Source organism: Cavia porcellus, unplaced genomic scaffold, assembly GCF_034190915.1.
Source record: "Cavia porcellus strain 051 isolate PalLab524CR breed Dunkin Hartley unplaced genomic scaffold, mCavPor4.1 scaffold_10, whole genome shotgun sequence".
NCBI lineage: Eukaryota > Metazoa > Chordata > Mammalia > Rodentia > Caviidae > Cavia > Cavia porcellus.
The window spans coordinates 8,450,205-8,468,916 of NW_026947493.1; the positions used below are offsets into that span (position 1 = coordinate 8,450,205).

Here is an 18,712-nt window from a genome sequence, read left to right on the forward strand (position 1 = left end):
AGGTTTTGTCTCAAAGTCCTTCTTCTTCTTTTTTAGACTGATCTGTGAGAAACAACAGTATGCTTCTACGCTCTCAGCATCATTTCAGACCGAAATGAAAACTGACTGAGCTCTAATAGCAGGGCCAGAAAGACTGGGAGCAGAAATTCATGTGTATTAGAGCACGGATCTGCAGCTTCTGCCTGAAAAGAAGATGGAGAAACATTAAAATCATGTGCATGCAGCGGGGGCTGAGCTGCCACTCACTCTCTGGGGGGATTCAAATCAACACGAGTTCTCTGTTCATTTAGGCAGGCTGACACTCATGAGATGATATTTTATCCACTCCCCTAGACTTGAGTGGAAGGTGTTTTCCTGTCATGTACTGACTACAAGACTTCCCTCCTCGCTGGGCTCCAGTGCCGATGCCTTCAGTCTAGTTCACGAAAATATTAACTGGCCATGACTATCACACAGAGAAACAGTGACTGCTTCTTTTTGGAGGAAAGAATTTCCTTCTGCTCAATTCATTCACAAGATACTCAGTTTCCTAAGGCAATTTGGCATACTCCAAAAAACAAACTGAATCTCAAAAAAGCCATGAGGGTGTAGGGTGGGGATAGTGGGAGGGGTTGGGAGCTGTAGTGAAAACCAGGCTCTACTTTTCAGTAATTAAAAAAGGAGTCTGGAAGAATGGATGAGAACAGGAAGGCTTACTTGTGCCTTAATAAAGGAACATTAGTGTCCAAAGGCCTGAACAGACATGATTTATGTGCAGTCTGCCTGGACTGATTACTTGCAAAATACTCCGTAGTTCTGCAGATGTAAATAGCTCATGTTCAGAGGCTGTAGACTTAACTGCTGAAGAGCAAGCCAACTGGCGTCTGCCAGGGCAAGGCAGACAGGAAATGAACGAAGAGGCTCCTGAGTGCTGGGAACAGGTGGCCTGATGAGATGGTACCACTGTCACGAGAACAAGATTATTAAGAAGCCAAAATCTCACCACAGTGCTCATTCATGCAGATTTCCTGCATGTCTGCTTTGGGAAAGTCCCCTCAGGGATTCAGATAGTGTGGTCTTTGCCCTCAAGGAGTTTAGCCTATTGAGAAAGGAAGGACACTTAAATTATAACACAAGACAAGAAAGGCGGAAACCCAGAGAGGGTGCTTCAGACAGGTTTTGCTGCACAAATTTGGACTGTGACTATGAAGAGATACAGCCAGGGTCCATCAAGAACAACAGGGTGGAGGCAGGAAAGTCTGCATGGGGGTTTGGGAAGGCAAGGTAGACAGCCTGGAGACAAGGGTGTCAGTGAGTCAGGGCCACCACCATTCACCCGTGTGGTGTCTTCCTGAGAATGATACAGGAGGCTGGTGGTGCCCTTTCTCCCAAGGAATGCAGTCTTGTTGTACACATGACCTACAGAGTAGAGCAAGGACTACATTTAAGATCCTGCTCATTCCCTTGGGAGCAACCTGTGACAGTGCTGTGTCACCAGGGGAAAAGTTAAGCGAAGCACATTTCAAAATGGAGCAGGACTAGCTAGTCATATAAAGAAACATGGAGGTAGAACAAAATTTTCTTAAGTATTACACAAAAGCTCCATCCATATGAAGAAAATCCTGATGAAAGTAGCGTAGGTTAAGATTTAAAATGCCTGTTTCTCAAAACATACTTTAAAGAGTAAAAAAGGCAATTGAGAACCTGAATAGTACAATGCATTAACCTAGTCTGAACCAGTCAACCAGTTCTCCAAAAAAAGGGAAATCTTTGATGTGTAATGTTAGCTGCGTTCTGTGGTGTGAACACTACCCCATGCAGACTTCAAACCTCATATGTGATGTCATGGAGCTGAGTTGGGAAGAAATGCCACGCTCAGTTCTCACAAGCCAGTGAATTAGCTCCTGGCACCACTGTATTCACTCACCAGCACAACTGTATCCACAGTTAAAGGAGTACTACAAACAAGTTAAGGAAAAGACAGAACACCCAAAAGCAAATCTGTGGAACTCCTGAACATGCATGCCACACTGAGGACATTTTGCACGGATGACCACAGAACAGATGAAAAGCAGCTCGACCTCCCTGCTCATAGGGAAGTGAAAGGAAGATCACAAGGAAGTGTAACATATATCTCTAGCAGAGTTTAAATGTTTTTAAAGGTGATAGTACACAGCAAGCATCCCCAATCCAAAATTCCAAAATTCTAAATGCTTCAAAATGCAAAATGTTTGAGAGACAAGACTCAGAAACCAGCTTTCACAATATTTCAGAATTCCAATTTTCAGACAAGGGACATTCAGCTCGTAAAGTCTAAGCAAACATTGCAGGATCCAAAAAGCTCCAAAATCTGAAAAGCTCCAAAACTGGAAACACTTCTGGTCTCACGCACTTCAGATATGAGCTACTCCACCTGCACCAGTGTTGGTGAGGATGAATCAAATGGATTTCCTGACCCTGATCGTGACAGCGCAGCATTATAAAACCAACCTGGAAAACTGGCAAGGTGTCGGGAAGCCAAATACTGTATTACTGTATCCTGTGACCTCTAAACTTCCTCTCCTAGGTATAGCATATGCCAACAAAAATGTGTCATGAGTACACACAGGAAGGCTCACAGGAGACAGGGGTGGTGGCACACATCTGCAATACCAGCACTCTGGGCTAAGGCAGGAGGATTGTGAGTTCAAGCACAGTCTACGCAATATAGTGACTTAGCAAGGCCCTGTCTCAAAATAAAAATAAAAAAGGCTGGCTGGAATGTAGCTCAGTGAAAAGGCCCTGAATTCAAGCTCCTTTACAAAGAAGAAAAGGAAAGAAAGGAAAAGAAGAAAAAGAAAAAGAAAGCAAGCAAGCAAGCTCACAGTATTACTCTTCTTAAAAGCCTGGTGCTCAAATCTCCCCATATAAATACTTTACGGTAGAACAGATAGTGTGCAGTGTTCATACAGCAAAATAACAGGAAGCAAGGAAAATCCAGAAACTAAGAGCACGCATAACAACATGAGCGAACACCCAAACTCAGGAGTTGGCATTCATTCACATTGTTATGAGTGCTCTCAGCAGATACTTTTTAAATTCCATTATGTAGAGTTCCAAAACAGAAAAATACACCCTGGTGTTAGAAGCCTGGAGGTCAGGAACCGCATGGGAGGATGAGGGGCTTCCAGGGTCCTGATCATGCTGTTCCTTGCCCTGGGTACAGGTGACACATGTGTTTGGTTTGTGACAATCACTGAGCCATCCAGCAGACTGTGTACTAATTCATGTACTTTCCCGAGCTCAAATCTCACTAAAATATTCAAAAATGCTAATATGTGGTCATACAGCTGTACAAAAATATTCCTAAAGATAAAGTTAGGTTGGAATAAAAGCAAAACACAAAATTTACATACTGAGTTTCAATTCTAAATTAAAAACTGAAAGCACTGTTTACAGCAGGCATGCTTATCCACTGTTAGCTTCTTCACTAAAGTGCCTGCAGGTACATCAGAGTCCAGACAGAATGGTTTTCTGCATCGAGGCTGAAGCACCCTCATCCTGGGCCCGACATGGGACATAATGGCACAAGCTTAAGGGGTACAGGTTGACAAGCCAGGGAAGCAGTCAGGCCGAGCCCTGGAAGGCTGGCCACTGAAGAACTAAGCAGAAACCTCTTCCTCAAACAATCCTCCCATTTTTACTACTCTGTTATGTAAATTCCAGCATTACTGATTTATTCTGTTGAAGTAAGAATTTCCCTTCAAAACTGCAAGTATCTTCAGGGAAAGGGTAATGATTAGATTCTTGATAGCCACTAACATTTTAGTGTGATTTAATTCTGCCTATAATCTTCTGGTTATTTTTTAAATTTTAATTTAATTTCCTTCGTGAAGGATAAGTCACCTGAAACCAGAAAGGAAATGGTTATCAGGATGAGTAAGACACATTCAGAAAGAGTTGAGGATAGATGGGGGCAGGTCCAAAGAAGCATCCGCAAGATTTCCAATTCACAACTTTGAGTTTAGGGTCTCAAACAGACTGCTCTAAACTTGAAGTCTCTGTGCAAGTTCACCCAAAGGGTATGTACTTGATGTCAGAAGACATAAAGAGGTTCTGGGAAAATCATCTATATGGTCAGACAGAAAAAAGTTAACAGTACTAGCCAGAAGAACACCTAAATCTTTGGGTCTCGAATTTCAGAGATTCATTTCTTTGGAGTATGTGCAACCTTGTTTAGGCAACTGCTTTGTAAAAAGCATAGTGTTCTCTGGGAAGAGAGACACACAAGGCACTTGCTGGCCACCTTCACTCCATCAATATAGAAGAGAGATTTATGTCATTTCCAAAAAAATCCATGACAGTCAGAACATCTAGATTACAAAAAATGAAGAAAGTTAAGATACAACAGTACTTTATATCGTAAGCTTGACCATTACTATGCCAACACCCAATTCCATGCTCACAATAGAATCCTGCAAGGGGCTGGGATTAGCTTGCACCTTTGAGGGCAGAAGGAGAGGAAACACGGGAAGTCTAGGGAACAGGACTCCAGACGCAGGCAGAAGATGCCAGGCACGATTGCCCACACTTTCAGGGGACGTCACCCTAAAAGCATCTCTCTCTCTCAGGTGTCAAGGCCTCCAGTAAGGTGGAAAGTAGGGTAGAAGGTAAAATATGGCTCCAAAATCCAAGCTCACTGTGCAGGGTGGTCTATGTTATCTCTCCACCTTTCCATGGAGTCTGCACTCCATGACCACATGATCAAGGAGACATAAGAAGAGTCACCTGTGTCTTATGAGACCCTCCCCAAGTACTTATCTGGGTCCATGGAGTTCCTGTAGGTCTTCCCCTCCAATTTCCCATAGTCACCTCACACGGACCCCTCCAAGGGAACTCAGACTATGTATTTTGTGTTTGAGTTGACTGTTTTACCCACTTTGATGGACAGTTGAATAGGCATTTGGTTTTCTTTTTCTGTCTCAACAGTCATCCCTGCACTATGTGTAGGAGTCTCCCTAGCATCAGGGGATCAGGAGAAACTTTCCACGAGGTCTTAAGAGTAGAGAAAAGAAAAGAGCTATTTCTCTATCTGTGGTGAAATGAGGGAAAACAGCCAAAATATACATATAGTTCTTCAGCAAAAATTGGCAGAGTAATTAGAACTAAATGCTTTCTAAGGAGGATAAAGAAGAAAATCAGAAGAAGGTTCTGAGACCAACTGCATGAAAAAGATGTTAAACAAGCAAATGACCAAAAACTGCTCACATGGTAACACCCTGGAAAATCAACACTTTGCAAATCAAATCTAAGTGCAGTGTATCTTCAGCACACCGAGGACCACCTCTGCACTGCAGCTGCCTGCGCCACACGCCAACACTCATGTTCCCAAATCCATTCATCTAGCCGTTCACTCAACATCACTCAGGGTCTGCTCAGAGCCAGGCCCTCAATTAATAATCAGAAAAACTAAGAAGACAGGTCCTGCCCTCATAAAGGTCACAGATAAACGAGAACAAAAATAATGAGCACACACTGTGCTGGCTGTTCTAGAAGTCCGGACAGAGCGCGAAGCATTCAGAGCAAAATGCTGTTACATGAAACACAGAGCATGTCACCATAGACTTGGCCCCGGCTGAAGAACAATGAGATATAATGTGCTTTGTGATTTTAAATATTGAAATCATTACTTTAAAAGTTCTTTCTAGTTTGAGTCTGAAACGCTTCCCAAGATGTCCATAAGACACTGGAAACCCATTTCAAAAGGATCACCTTCTAAAAATACTCCGTACAGTTTATGAAAGGTTCATTTTAAAAGCTCATTTTTACTATCAAGTAAGCATGCACACATTTAAATTATGGGGGCAATAAATGTAGTTATATTTTCAAATACAAATTAGTTTCATTAAGAGTGAGTCCTCATTTACCACACTTGTCACTAATCGGAGGCTGCCTGTAAAGCTAATTTTAGCAAATGCCAACAGCTCATGACAAGCAACTAGAGGCAGCGCAATTATATGCAATGATGCTGGATCAGCTGGCAAACTCATCTCTTATTTCTACACTCAAATTCCATATTTGAAGACTTCAGAGTATTTATTACATCATGACTTACTCAAAGTAAAAACTAGTGATTCAAATTAGGAAGTCCTTACATAATAATATCTCTCTTGATCCAGAAATATCCAAAGGTGATCAAGATAAATGATGACATTTCAAATTTATTACAGTAAAAAAACATTTTTTCTATCATTAATTCCCCCTCAAGATATTCCCTTCACTTTAACACACTTACCCCATTGTTCTTGCCACTTTCTGATGCTTTCTAGAAGCCCTCTTTTGTGACTTCTTTATGAGGTATGATCAAAGTCATGATGAAAGTTACTTCTGAGTGCCCCCCAATGGAGAGGAGCTCATACACACACTACACTGTGTCCTCAGCCACTTTATTCACCTGATCTGGCACTCGCTGACTCTCAGCTCTTCCCCAAAGTCAAGATGACTGTGAAAGGCAGGTGTTTCCATCTGATTCAAGATACGCAGGCAGCTGACAGTGCAACAACTGACACTCACAAAAGAGGACTTCCAGAACTGCTTCAGAAAGTGGCCAGAACAATATGGTGTCTTCAAAGTAAGAGGGAGTGTTCTGAGGGAGATTATTGGCTATGTGTCTTTTGATATAATTATTTTTTATTAGTATACATATGTAGTAAATAAAGATATGTTTATCATGGAGAATCAGTCCATATACATAATACTGCACATTTTAATTCTTTTTTTATCCCCTACTCCTGTCCTCCCTCCTTGTACCTTCCAAATCTTCATTCTTTTCACATTTACAAAAGTTCTAGTTTCATCAATTTTCCCTTATTTTCCCCTTTCTTTCCCTCTTCTCAACCCTGTTTCCCCTCAACCTCTTATTCCCCCATTCATTTGTAAAATATCTCCCTATTTCCGATTTATCTTTCTATTTTCCTGCTTACTTATTTTTTAGTTTCTCATAGAGATATTTATGCTTGTGTGTCTCACTTATTTCACTGAACATAACAGTATTAAGTTGCATCTGTTCACCTATGAATGCCTCAAGTTTGCACAATAGGGCTCCACTGTGGATCAACACCACATTTTCTTTATCCAGTCCTCAGTTGTTCATCCAAGATTTAGCTATTCTAAGCTGTGCTGCTATAAACATGGGTATGTATGTATCACTGTAATGTGATGTCTTTAATTCTTTTGGGAAGGTTCCTAGAAGGGGAACAGCTAAGTCAAGTGGAATTTCTAGTTTTTTGAGGCATCGCCACACTAATTACTTCCATAATGGTTATACTAGTTTATGTGTACTCCCACCAACAGTGTAGATGTGTTTGTTTTTCCCTGAAGCCTCACTGGCATTTGTTATTTGATTTCTTGATGCTAGTCATTCTCACTGTAGTATATGAGGGTATCTCAAGTGTTGTTTTAATTCACATTTCTTTAATCACCAGCAATGTTGAACATTTTTTCATGTATTTTTTGGCCATTTGTACTTCTGTTCATTTTGGTTGCTCACGTTTTGATTGAGTCTTTTATTTTGCAGAAGGTCTAATTTTTTTGAGTTCTTTATACATTCTAGATATTAGTCCTCTGTCCAAGGAATAGCTGGCAAATTTTTTCCCACTCTGTGTGTTGCCCTTTCAATAACAGCTGTTTCGTTTGCTGTGCAGAAGCCTTCTAAACTGGTACACTCCCAGTTGTTGATTCTTGCTATTATTTCTTGTGCAATGGAGTTTTGTTCAGAAAGTCCTTACCTACGCCTAAGCCAACGTCTGTATCTTCAAGAATTTTACCAACCTTATCTTCCAGTAGATCATTTTTATTTTAGCATTTAGATATTTGATCCATTTTTATTTTAGTTTAGTATATGTTAAGGTTCTATGTGTGGATATCCAATTTTCCTAACTCCGTTTATTAAAGAGGTTAACTTCTCCTAGTAGTTTTAACATAGATGTTTACTGTATTTTTTTTTATCACATTTCATAAATTAAACCCTGAAAATCAGACAACTATTCAGGTGGTATAAAATTTTGATATCCTGCAAACATATTTAAGAAACCCAAGAATAACTAAAATTTGCCCATCCAAAGCATTTATGATCCAATAGTATGAGTAATAAACAATCTACATAACACAGCATTATTGTATGGTACCTTATTTTTAAAGTGCACATTGTATATTTGTATCACATTCTTTTTAAAAAAATATTAGGACATGGGCTGGGAATTTAGCTCAGTAGCATAAGTGCCTGCCTGGCAAGCACAAGGTCATAAGTTATTGACACATACACACACACACACACACACACACACACACACACACACACACACACAATTAGGACAGAGATCGCATGTTAACAGAACTTTCTTCTGGGTCCTGAGACCATGGATGGTATTTTCAAGTTCTCTTATGTTGAGCACTCATTATCTTTATGGCTGGAAACAATAAAGGAACCACTGCCAGCCTCCTCTCAGATGTCCCTCTGTGGGGTTCCTGGTAACATACATCTTGCATGTCCCCTCCCACACGGAATAGGGCAGACCTGTGAGGCAACAGGCCATTGGGGAAATGACAGTGTGACTGCCTAGGCTAAGCTATAGGCAACAACATGGATTCCACCTGGCTGCCTCTTGAGTGACTCAGTCTGGAAGCAACCGGCTGGCATGCTATACAGACACTAACTGCCCTGAGTCTCCATGGCTGCAAAGTCAGCACTAATTTAACACACACCTGTAAGGGGCACCCTTAGTCCCAAAGACCTAACCAGTCTAATTTTTCTTTTCCCTAATGCTGGAGATGAAACCCAGTGCCCTAATACCAGGCAAGTAGTTTGCCACCAAGCTGTACCCCACATCCAGTCAAACACTTCTGGAGTCCAGACTCCCAGAAACCTCCGTGAGATAGTGAATGTTTATTATCCCAGGTCTCTTAGCTTTGGAGTAATTTGTTACACATCCATAGATGATTGATACAGACTGTTTATGTTCCAAGTCCTACTCCTATGTGAGAGGGGCTGTAGAGGGGTTGAGAACAGACTCTTCAGCTGCCAAATTCCAGAGCATTTTGTTACACAAGAGGTAACTAATAGGAGTGGTGTTTACATTATAAAAAGAAAACACTTCTTTACCATGACCACTCCCAGCCCCCAAACCATCAGTATCTCTGTGGGGGTCCCTTCCTGAGTAGGTATGGTCTCTGCTCCTATCTCCATCACAGCCAGCCCTCATTAAAAAATAGTTCCCACTCAGAACTTCCTACTCCAGTGGGATCCTGGGACCAGCAGCAGCAGCCATTGGAAGCTTACTAAAAGGGAGACGCCCCAGCCGATCCAGACCTGCTGAATCAGAATCTGTACTTCCACAATCTGTCAGAAAAGTCTGACTCATAGTAAAGTTTGGGAAGCTCTGGGCTGCAAGAATGGTTCTTAGTCTTAGTTGTTCTTGGGAAGAATCACTGAGAAGTATTTAAAAGTCCTGATACCCAAGCCAGGTATAGTGGCACACACCTGTAATTCCAGCCCATGGGAGGCTGAGGCAGAAGAATTGTTTCAAGTTTGGAACCATGCTAGGCTACAAAATGAGCTGAGGCCAGCCTGAACTGCAAAGTGAGACCTGTCTCAAAAAGACAAAAAGAGAGAAAGAAAAAGATAGAGCCCTGATAGCTAGGCAATCGGGGCAGAGACAGAACACCAGTACCTTCGTTATCTTCCTGGTGACTTGGCATGCAGTCAGCTAGATTCTTCCCCGCCCCCACGCCCAACCATCTCCTCTTCCTAGACTGAGAAGCTCACCCCATTCCCATTCTCTGGAATCTTTCTCTATTACCAGTGCTGCTTCCAGTTCCTAGGCCATCCCTCTGCCATCCTCTCAAACATAGTCATACCCTAAGTTTCATCTCCAGTCTTTCTCCTGTTTCATTTTTCTAAAATTATTTTAATTATAAACCTTATCAAAGTGCATAAAATGAGACATCCATGTGCCTGCCACCTTTTACCTTACTAGCTTCACATCTTTTATTTTTTGCAGAAATAAAACTTCTTGAACACAGTCCCTATTGCCCCTGCCCTTCTGTCCCACAATCCTAGGTTTCCTCTTATAATCCATACCATATAAGAACAATGCACAGAAGAGACTCCGAGATTTTCTGAATGTGTGGCCCTCAGTTTCTTGGTGTGTTTTCATGACACTCTCTAGATACCTGAGGGTCTCCTTATTAAATAGTTCAGGCTCAAATAATTTTTTATATTCTGATAAGTTAGCCTCTTGAAAAAAGTACTATGCACTAATTGAAAGAAAAAAACATTCTTTCTTCCCTTCTGAAAACACCATAACTACTTAGTAGAAGCTGGGCACTGTTTCTCTAAGCCTGAAATCACATTGGACCTTGCCACCTTCATTTCCGGACCCACATCGCTTTTCTTAACAACCACCCACAGTGCTACTTTGGAGAGATACAATGCCACATCAGAGGCTGTCTGATGTTGACTTTGTGAACCATTTCAAGTGAGTAGTAGCAGAAGTGTCAACTACCCTTTGACCCCTGTGAGCACATTGCAATACCTATGGGTATAGAATCTGGGAGCCACTAGTACATGGTATTGTGTGTGCTAGAAAATTTACATGAATACTACTGTCTTATGGCTGGAGAGAAAGAAAGAGAGACAGATAGAGAGACAAAGACAGAGTTATGTTAAGGAATAGATTATTCAATTGTGGAACTGACCAAGTCCAAAATCTTCAGGGCAGGCCAGAAGACCAGAGATCCAGGGAAGAGTTAATGTTGGAGCCTTCGGTTCAAAGGCTGTCTGAAGTGGAATTCCTTCTTCTTTGGGCGCCTCAGTATTTTCTCTTACAGTGTTCAACTGATTGGATCAGGCCCGCCCTCATTGCTGAAGATAATCTGATTTACTGAAAGCATGTTGATATAAATATTAATCACACCTAAGAATCACCTCACAGTAGAACCTGGAATAATGTTTGACCTAAAACTAGGCACCACAGCCAAGCTAAGTCAACCCAAAATTAACTATCATGCTCTACTTCAAGACTGAGCTCTAGCAGAAATACTCCTCTAAGTTGATCATTCAACAAATATGTATCGAGCACTTACTAGACATAAGAGCCTGTTGTGAATGCCAGTCATACCAAAGCAAACCACAAAAGACTGAAAAAGGCATAACCTTCCCTCCATGGACCTTATCTTTAGGAACAGAGAAATTGACATCAGGTAGAAAAAAATCAATAAATGAAATTTAATTTTTAAAGTATATTAAATAGAAAATAATGCATCGGTGGCAATCACAGGAAGAGTTATGCTTTTTGAAAAGAGGATGATCAGGGAAGCCTCATCCAGAGGTGACATTTAAGCACAATCCTGAAACAGGTGAGTGGACCACAGGATGAGGGACAATGGCACCACAGGTACACACAAACTGGGGTTCCAAGGGAAGGCAAAGCACGGGTAGAGGAGACCTGTGGGCCCAGCTGTAAGGGCTTGGGCTTCTCCCAGCCTGAGCTGGATGCCAGGTAACTGGCAGTAGAGGTGGGGGCAGTGGTCAAATTCTGGGTGTGTTTGAAGGTAGAAAATGAGATGTGTTGACCGCCTGGAATAGGGGATGAGAAAAAATGGGCATCAAGGTTGGTCACCTAAGCAGCTACAAGGCTAGAATAGCAGTCTTCTCAGAAACCAACATAGGCAGCCAGAATTTCAGCTGCACTGACTGCATCCCAGTGGGGCTGTATGGTGGGCAACTGGATACAGCTGCCTAGTTTTGGGATACATCAACCCGGCAGCACACTCCTCAAAGGCACCAACCACATCTCTGTCCCCAGAGGCAGTCACCCAATCCCCTACCTCAGCACACAACGAACACCAACTCAGCCACATTCTTTGGGAGGAAGGGAAACATTTATAAACGATGGAAATGGGCCTTTGAAATACCTCCTATGGCTTCCAAGTCCATTTTCTTAACTGCTCAGGATAAGGGTAGCGAGATTCCGAAACCAGACTGCCTAGATTCACACCCTGATTCCAAGCCCACTTCCTAGATCTGTGACTTTGAGGGAGTCATTTAACCTCAGTTTTCTCATCTATAAAATGTGGACAAATGTAGCATTTACTTGCAGAGCAGGGATTAAAGTTGGATGTGTTAATATTGAACAAGGCTTGGAAGATCTCAGGATGCAAAATGAGCAGTATAAACATTTACCACTTTAATACTATGTTAGTAGCACTTGTTACCCATTATAAAGATTCTTTCAGCTTGCCCTGGCCTATAGTCATAATTGCACCACAAAGGGTATTTCTAAGACAGCACAAGATTACTGGGCAATGGTGGTGCATGCCAGTAGTCCCAGCACTCAGTAGGTTGAGACAGGAGGATCACTATGAGTTTGAGTTCAGCCTGGGCTACATAGTGAGTTCAAAGCTAGCCTGAACTACTTAGTGAAACCTTGTCACACACACACCAAAAAAAAAAAAAAAAAAAAAAAAAAGGCTGACAAGAGACACTAGGAAATATCCAAAACTTAGAAAATGTATTGAAATGAACAGTATGATTTCTTGTACTGTGCATTTCAAAAATTTGGTAATATGTGACATGTGTCATCTTCCACTAACCAAATGGTGGATTTGTGGTTAATCAAATCTCTTCTGATCTAACTTTATGCATAAGATGTATTATATAGCTTCCCCAAATCTAAGGAATCTGCGAGATATTCCATAAAGCTTGTAGGGTTCCTCAGGATAATATAAAGTGAAAAAGAGGCTACTTTATACAGAAAGAGAGAGAGAAAAGAGAGAGAGAGAGGAGAGAGAGAGAGAGAGATCTACCTATGGAATAACAAAACAGGACATTTCGTTGTAAAAGCCATGAAAGTTACCCATGAAGGGCAGCTGGCTCCCTGGCCAAAAGGTGTGGAAGCCTGTGTTATGAGACCCTAAAGCTACACTGATTTTCCACCTCCACCTGGTACAGGCTGCCTGCTGACACCTGAGGATTGGCTTTCCCTCTCTTTTCAATCCAAATCAGGAGAGTGAACTCCACAGAGTTGGGAAGAGACACAGTATTACCATAATACTGAAATCGCCAGCCATCTCCATCATTTCCTGCATCCCAGGGGCAGGTCATACCCAGAGAATCCCAAACGAGCCTTCAAGTACCCCAAATAGTGTCTCTTCCATCTTGGTCCTGGCAGGTAGCCATCACCATAGAATGTGACCTGATTTTCTAGCTCTTTGGTGCTGGCCTGCTGAGAACAATTTTTCTTCCTGAATTCAGGCCAGGTAGGGAGTAAAGCACACGAATGCATATTTAAAAGCTGAACTGAATTCTTATTTAGAGAACTAGAAATTAACAGGGCTTAAGCCGTGGCTACGGCTCACCTGCTATCCTGATCCTTTGAGAACGGTCTTTATGAAATATGCACTGATAATAATGACAGCCCCTTTGGGGGCCTTGGAGAAGAAGAAAACTCAAATTTATGTCAAAACCCAAACGTGAACAAGAGAAAAGAACACACACACACACCCCTTTAAAAAGTAAACACCAAAGAAATGTCTGGCTAAATTTATCTCTTTGTCAGTGAAAAATAGCCCAAGCCTTTACACCACTGTCTATTGCCCATTCTTAACTACAGAGAAAAAACGAAATGCCTGCTATCGAATATGCTGCCACACAAAGCTTCCAGCAATAACTAAACACTCCACAGCTTTGCTGTCCAGCGTAGCAGCCACCAGCCACATGTGGCTCTGGACCACCTGCAACATGGCCAGCGAAACTAAGGCGATGCATATTTCTCTCACTTCACTTTAATTTATGTATTCATGAAATTTCAACTCATGTGGCTATTGTACTGAAGAGTTCTGATACACAAACACACAAAATAGCTAGCAGTGTCTTTTTTTTCTTCAATAAAAATATAATCCTAACCAACCAATAATAAATTACTGCCAAATGTAGTACTTTTATATAGGTCCCACAAGTTTAAAATAAAAAGAGGAAAAAACTCTACTAAAGAAAGTTATTTCAGTGTGCAATTTCCTTTAACTTTGTTCTATTTGTTTGACATTTCTATTGTCTCATGACTTTGCATGTTTTGAATTCTGTGTTTATAGCTAGACTCTGCTTTTGCTAAACCAAAATGTTGCAGTTCTCTCTCCCCAAAAGAAATCTCAGAAAATACGAAAATGTGAACTTGGGGCAAATTAACCTTCTAAGCTTCAGTTTCCTCTAGGCTAAACTATAAATAATTATCAGTACTTGCCTTTCAAAAAGATCAAATTCAGATAATGCATATGAAAGGCCTCACAGTGTTTGGCAAACAGAAAGCCCTCAGTAACTGGTAGCTGTAATTATTATTTTGTTAATAACAACAGTAAAATCTGTAATAAAAAAAGAATGGTGCTGAAAACCATGAAAGTTTACAGTCAGTGAAGTTTTCCTAGGTCCAAGCCCTCTGAACCCATCTGCTTGTCTAGGGTCATGTGTTCTCTAGTGAAACCCATTTAGGGACCCTGGCATCTCGGGAGCAATGTCATTCAAATGGGTACCACAAGTCATTCCGCTAATTCTTTCCTGTGGTGGGCACTGTACTACATATGCCAGAATGAGTAGAACAGTCCTAAAACATAGTATAATCCCCCGGGACTGCACAACCAATCATCTGATCCCTGGAAAGCTTGGTCAGCACTGGGACACATGGAGGAAATGTAAAAATTTCATCCTCGGTCCCACCAAGCAGAGGCTCACTTCCTGCTTCCTGAACTAGACAAGGCCAGGTTTCTGTTGCTGCTCCCACAAAGAGGGAATAAGGTGGAAGGGGGCCTGGGGCGGGGTAAGGGGGTAGGGAAACAGGCTGATTTTCTCAGCCAGGATAATAAGAGGGGTGTTGACAAGCTATGTTTCTTGCAGAGAGGCCAAATCACTTTCACAGGAAAGCTGTTCTATGAGTCTTCAAAAAGCCAACTCTGACCAGCTGCACAAAGCAAACATAGCTCTTTTCAACAGCTAGCAGCCCAGGCTGGTGAAGGCCAAGAGGAATCTTCACCAAGTTCACATCGAGACCAGGAAGCCAGGAATGCCCCATGGAGTTTTCTAAGCAGAAGTTTAGTGGAATTCTGTGGGGCTTGGGCTTATTATTCTTTATATAGAAAGCACTCAGTCAGTCTTTAACAACCACAGGTATATTCCCCAATGGAATTTCCTTCACTAAAGATATCTAAGGATAAAATATTCATCTAATTGTCTGTAATAATTTAAGTTTAAACTCATCTCCTGGCAAAGTCAGGGACTTTTTACAGCTTCTCTACCTACAAAAAGAATGCATGCCAGACTATATAAGGTGATTCCAATTTCTGGGTTCCTCTGGTCCCAGGAGAACACTAACCCAAACATGGTCTTGACTCTGGCATAGGAAAACAGGATTATAATAAAATACCCACAATCTCAGACTTTGTCTTTTCCTGGTGGAAGTGTACAATGGTATCACTAAGCTGGAAAAAGGTCTGGTGATTTATTGTAAGGTTCACATACAACTCTCCCCTGTGACCCAGCAATTCACTCCAAGCTATTTATCCACAAGAAATGGGAACAATGTCCCTAAGAAGACTTATACATTTGAATGTTCATAAAAGTTCTGCTCACAATAACAAATGAGAAACAACAACAAAAAAACAAAAACTGGGCATAGCTCATGTACTTATTGACAGGGAAATACATAAAAACTACATGGTAGAGACATACCTCCAGAATATAACTCAGGAGTAAAAATGTCCAAGTTACTGATACATACAATATGCATGAATCTAAAAAACTACTAAGTGAAAGAAACTTTACACAATGCTACACAATTCAATCTATGTGAAATTCAAAAACAGGATAAATTAACCACTGGTAAGAAACAGCAGTGTTTGTTACTAAAAAGGCAGGAGCAGGAACCAGCTGGCAGAAAAGATGAAGAAACTTTCCCGGATGATGATTATGTTCCCTAACTTGACAGGAACTAAACATACATTGCTACGTCAAAACACTGCACAAAGAGTATTCTCAGATTTGTGTAGTTTACTATATGTAGAAAAATTTCACCTTAAGAAAGCCATAAACATATATCAAACTCTAATAGTGTGCTGAAACACAGTATTTACATGTGACCTTTGCTAATGTCTATAAATTCAAATTTTATAAACATAAGCTGGACTGATGGATAGAAAATAGGATGACTGGACAGACATGTAATAAACAACAATAAAATGTTCATTATAAAGCATGGGCATGGGGATTTGGGTGGTATTGCTCTTGCAACTTTCCTGCCTTAAAAAGGGAGGTGGAGAAGTGTCAGAGTGCCCTTGCCTTAGCCCAGGTTAGACACTTGGCAAGGCACCCATACTCACTAAGCCATGGAACCACAGCTTCGATTCTGACAAGTGAAGATCCGAGGAACACAAGTAGCTTTACAGGAACTCAAGTCACTCAGGCCAAAGACATTCTGTCTGTTTACCTCCAGGGAACTATTTGAATGTAATCCAAAAATTCCTGCTCAAGAGGGAGAAAAAGAACTCACTGAACTGTATTCCCAATGTATTCTATTTCAATCCTTGCATCAAGTCTATTAGGTAACTGTACCATACTTCACTTCCATTTGCCCCATGTCCAAGCAGCCAAAAGCCAAACAAAGAAAAGTCGACCTAATGACTCGATATACAACTGCAGCCAAAAATGACATCCTAGCTGGAAGGGCCACATGCTTGGGCAGCCCAGAAACCCACTGAGGGCAAAAGAGGATGCAGAGCTGGGTCTGAAGTTGAAGTGATGTCACCGATGTTAGTGCACGCACGTGCAACGAAGTGCTCCAAACTACCTGTTACTTAACCCCTCTGCATGGTTACTTGAACTTCCTCGGAATTCAGCTGTTCAAAGTACAAATTAAGAATTCTGGCAGCCAGGAGCACATGAGGTGCATGGTGTTCCTACCCAGGGGCCCAGAGGTTGCTCACATTACACTGGCTTCCTTCCTGGCAAGGCCTCCCTTATCCTGAGATGACACAGTATGGCAAGACTAGAAAACACCATATGCCCAGCATCTGTAAATGGTTGTAAAGATACAACTAGAGCCGCTCTTGGGAACCAGGGCAGCCACTCACATACAAAGGCTTGTGCCAGACTGTGGTGACTGCGAATGTTGCTGCTGTTGTTGTGAAATACTGTTTGTTTGTTTGTTTGTTTGTTTGTTTGTTTAAACACCCACAGGCACACAGAGCAGCTGAATGCCAGCGACAGACAGGAGACAGGCAGCAGGGAACAAGCCAGGGTCAGAACACTGGCCTCCACGCGGTTCTCTCCGCCAAAAACATTGGTGCCCGAGGTGAAGGGCACAGGCTGGCCCGGAACCAGGCGCACATGCCTAACAACTCAGCTTCCGCCTTTCCGCCCAGACCCATACCTGTATTATTGTTCCCTGCGTTTACCGAGTTAGGGCAAGGGAAGAAAACCCCCTTTTCAAAAGAGGAAGTCCTCACTTTCATCCCTGGGGTCTCTCCATGCCAAGGTTCTGTGCTTCCAGCTTGAGAGGTGCCTGATGCTCGACAGGTCTGGCCCCAGCCGTGCAGCAGCTCCACTAGGAGAACAAGCTCACCTCCCAGGGCGCACGCTGGGGCTGTCACCGTGAGGCGCTGCTCCACGCTACCCCACCCTGTAACTTAGGCTCCGTGGCAAGTCCCCGCCTGACCTTCGGTGAGCACACCGTGTATCTGCGTTCCTGGACCCACCTGTAGCCTAAGTGTCCCCACCGCGTCCTATCTAGGAACGACCCCCAACGTACTACTCCGAGCGCCTCTCCAACGTGCCACGCATGATTTTCCCTCTGAAGAAAAAGTTGGGCCAATATCCTGGCGTGTGGTGGATCAGCCTGGTTCCTATCCCACCCAGAGCCAAGGGGCTCTTATGGCAGCTCCGGAGCCCCTTCCGGGGGCAACCTGCTGGGAGGTGCCAGGCGGGGCTCGCCCTGCTCGCCGGGGACTCAGTCTGTAAGACCTAAAGGAGGTGCCTGTGCCCCCGACACCCAGAGCCCTGCCGCGCCCCCACCTACCTTCCGGGACCGGTGGAGCAGACGGCGCGGACGCGGGCTCCCTGAGACAGCGTGTTGCGTCCCGGGAGGAAAGTTTGCTACACAGGGGCGGCGGCACGAGAAGAACGTGGGCGCCAGTGGGTGGGAGCAAGCTACGCTGGCGTTGCGTGCTCGTGTGTCAGTCCCTTGGGCGATCCGTGTGTGTCCGTCCCCAGAGCCCGCGGCCGCCGCGCTCCCGCTTAATGCGACCCGCGCCCGGCGCGCTCCGGCTGCAGCCCCGACGCGCCCCCGCCACCGCCGCCGCGCGTCTGCTGGCCACACTTCCTCTTCCTCTGAACTCATGTGCAAAATATGCTGCGCTGCATCTTCAGGGGAAGCCGAGCGGCCCTGACAGCCGCAGTGGGAGCCGTGGCCCCGCCCAGCGTACCCCCGCCCCACGTACCACCTCCCGGCCCTGCGCTCTCTTCCAGTTCTGCGTCGCCACCTCCTCCCCTAGAGCAGTCCTTGTGACCTTAAGAGCTAGGGGTGGGAGGCTAACTGACCTTAGCTCATCTGTCTTCCCAGGTTGTGCGTGCTCAGGACAGGACACAGAGGCTAGGATGCCCCAATATTTGAGCCAAGATGCTGGAAAGGTGACCACCAACAGGGTGCTGGGAAGG

At 43.2% G+C, this 18,712-nt stretch overlaps 1 protein-coding gene across 2 annotated transcripts in view; it reads right to left on the bottom strand.

The window, feature by feature from the left end:
• Rftn1 (raftlin, lipid raft linker 1) overlaps nucleotides 1-18,339 on the bottom strand; it is a 227,090-nt gene extending 208,751 nt beyond the window's left edge. Inside the window, exon 1 of one of the 2 annotated variants that reach the window (XM_003480013.5) lies at nucleotides 18,075-18,339. The gene's annotated coding sequence lies outside the window, so the exon portion shown is untranslated. Of the gene's footprint in view, nucleotides 1-16,380; nucleotides 16,525-18,074 lie in introns of those variants that run through there. The other variant, XM_023561651.2, reaches the window with a different exon arrangement.
• Between the last annotated feature and the right edge of the window lie 373 nt (nucleotides 18,340-18,712).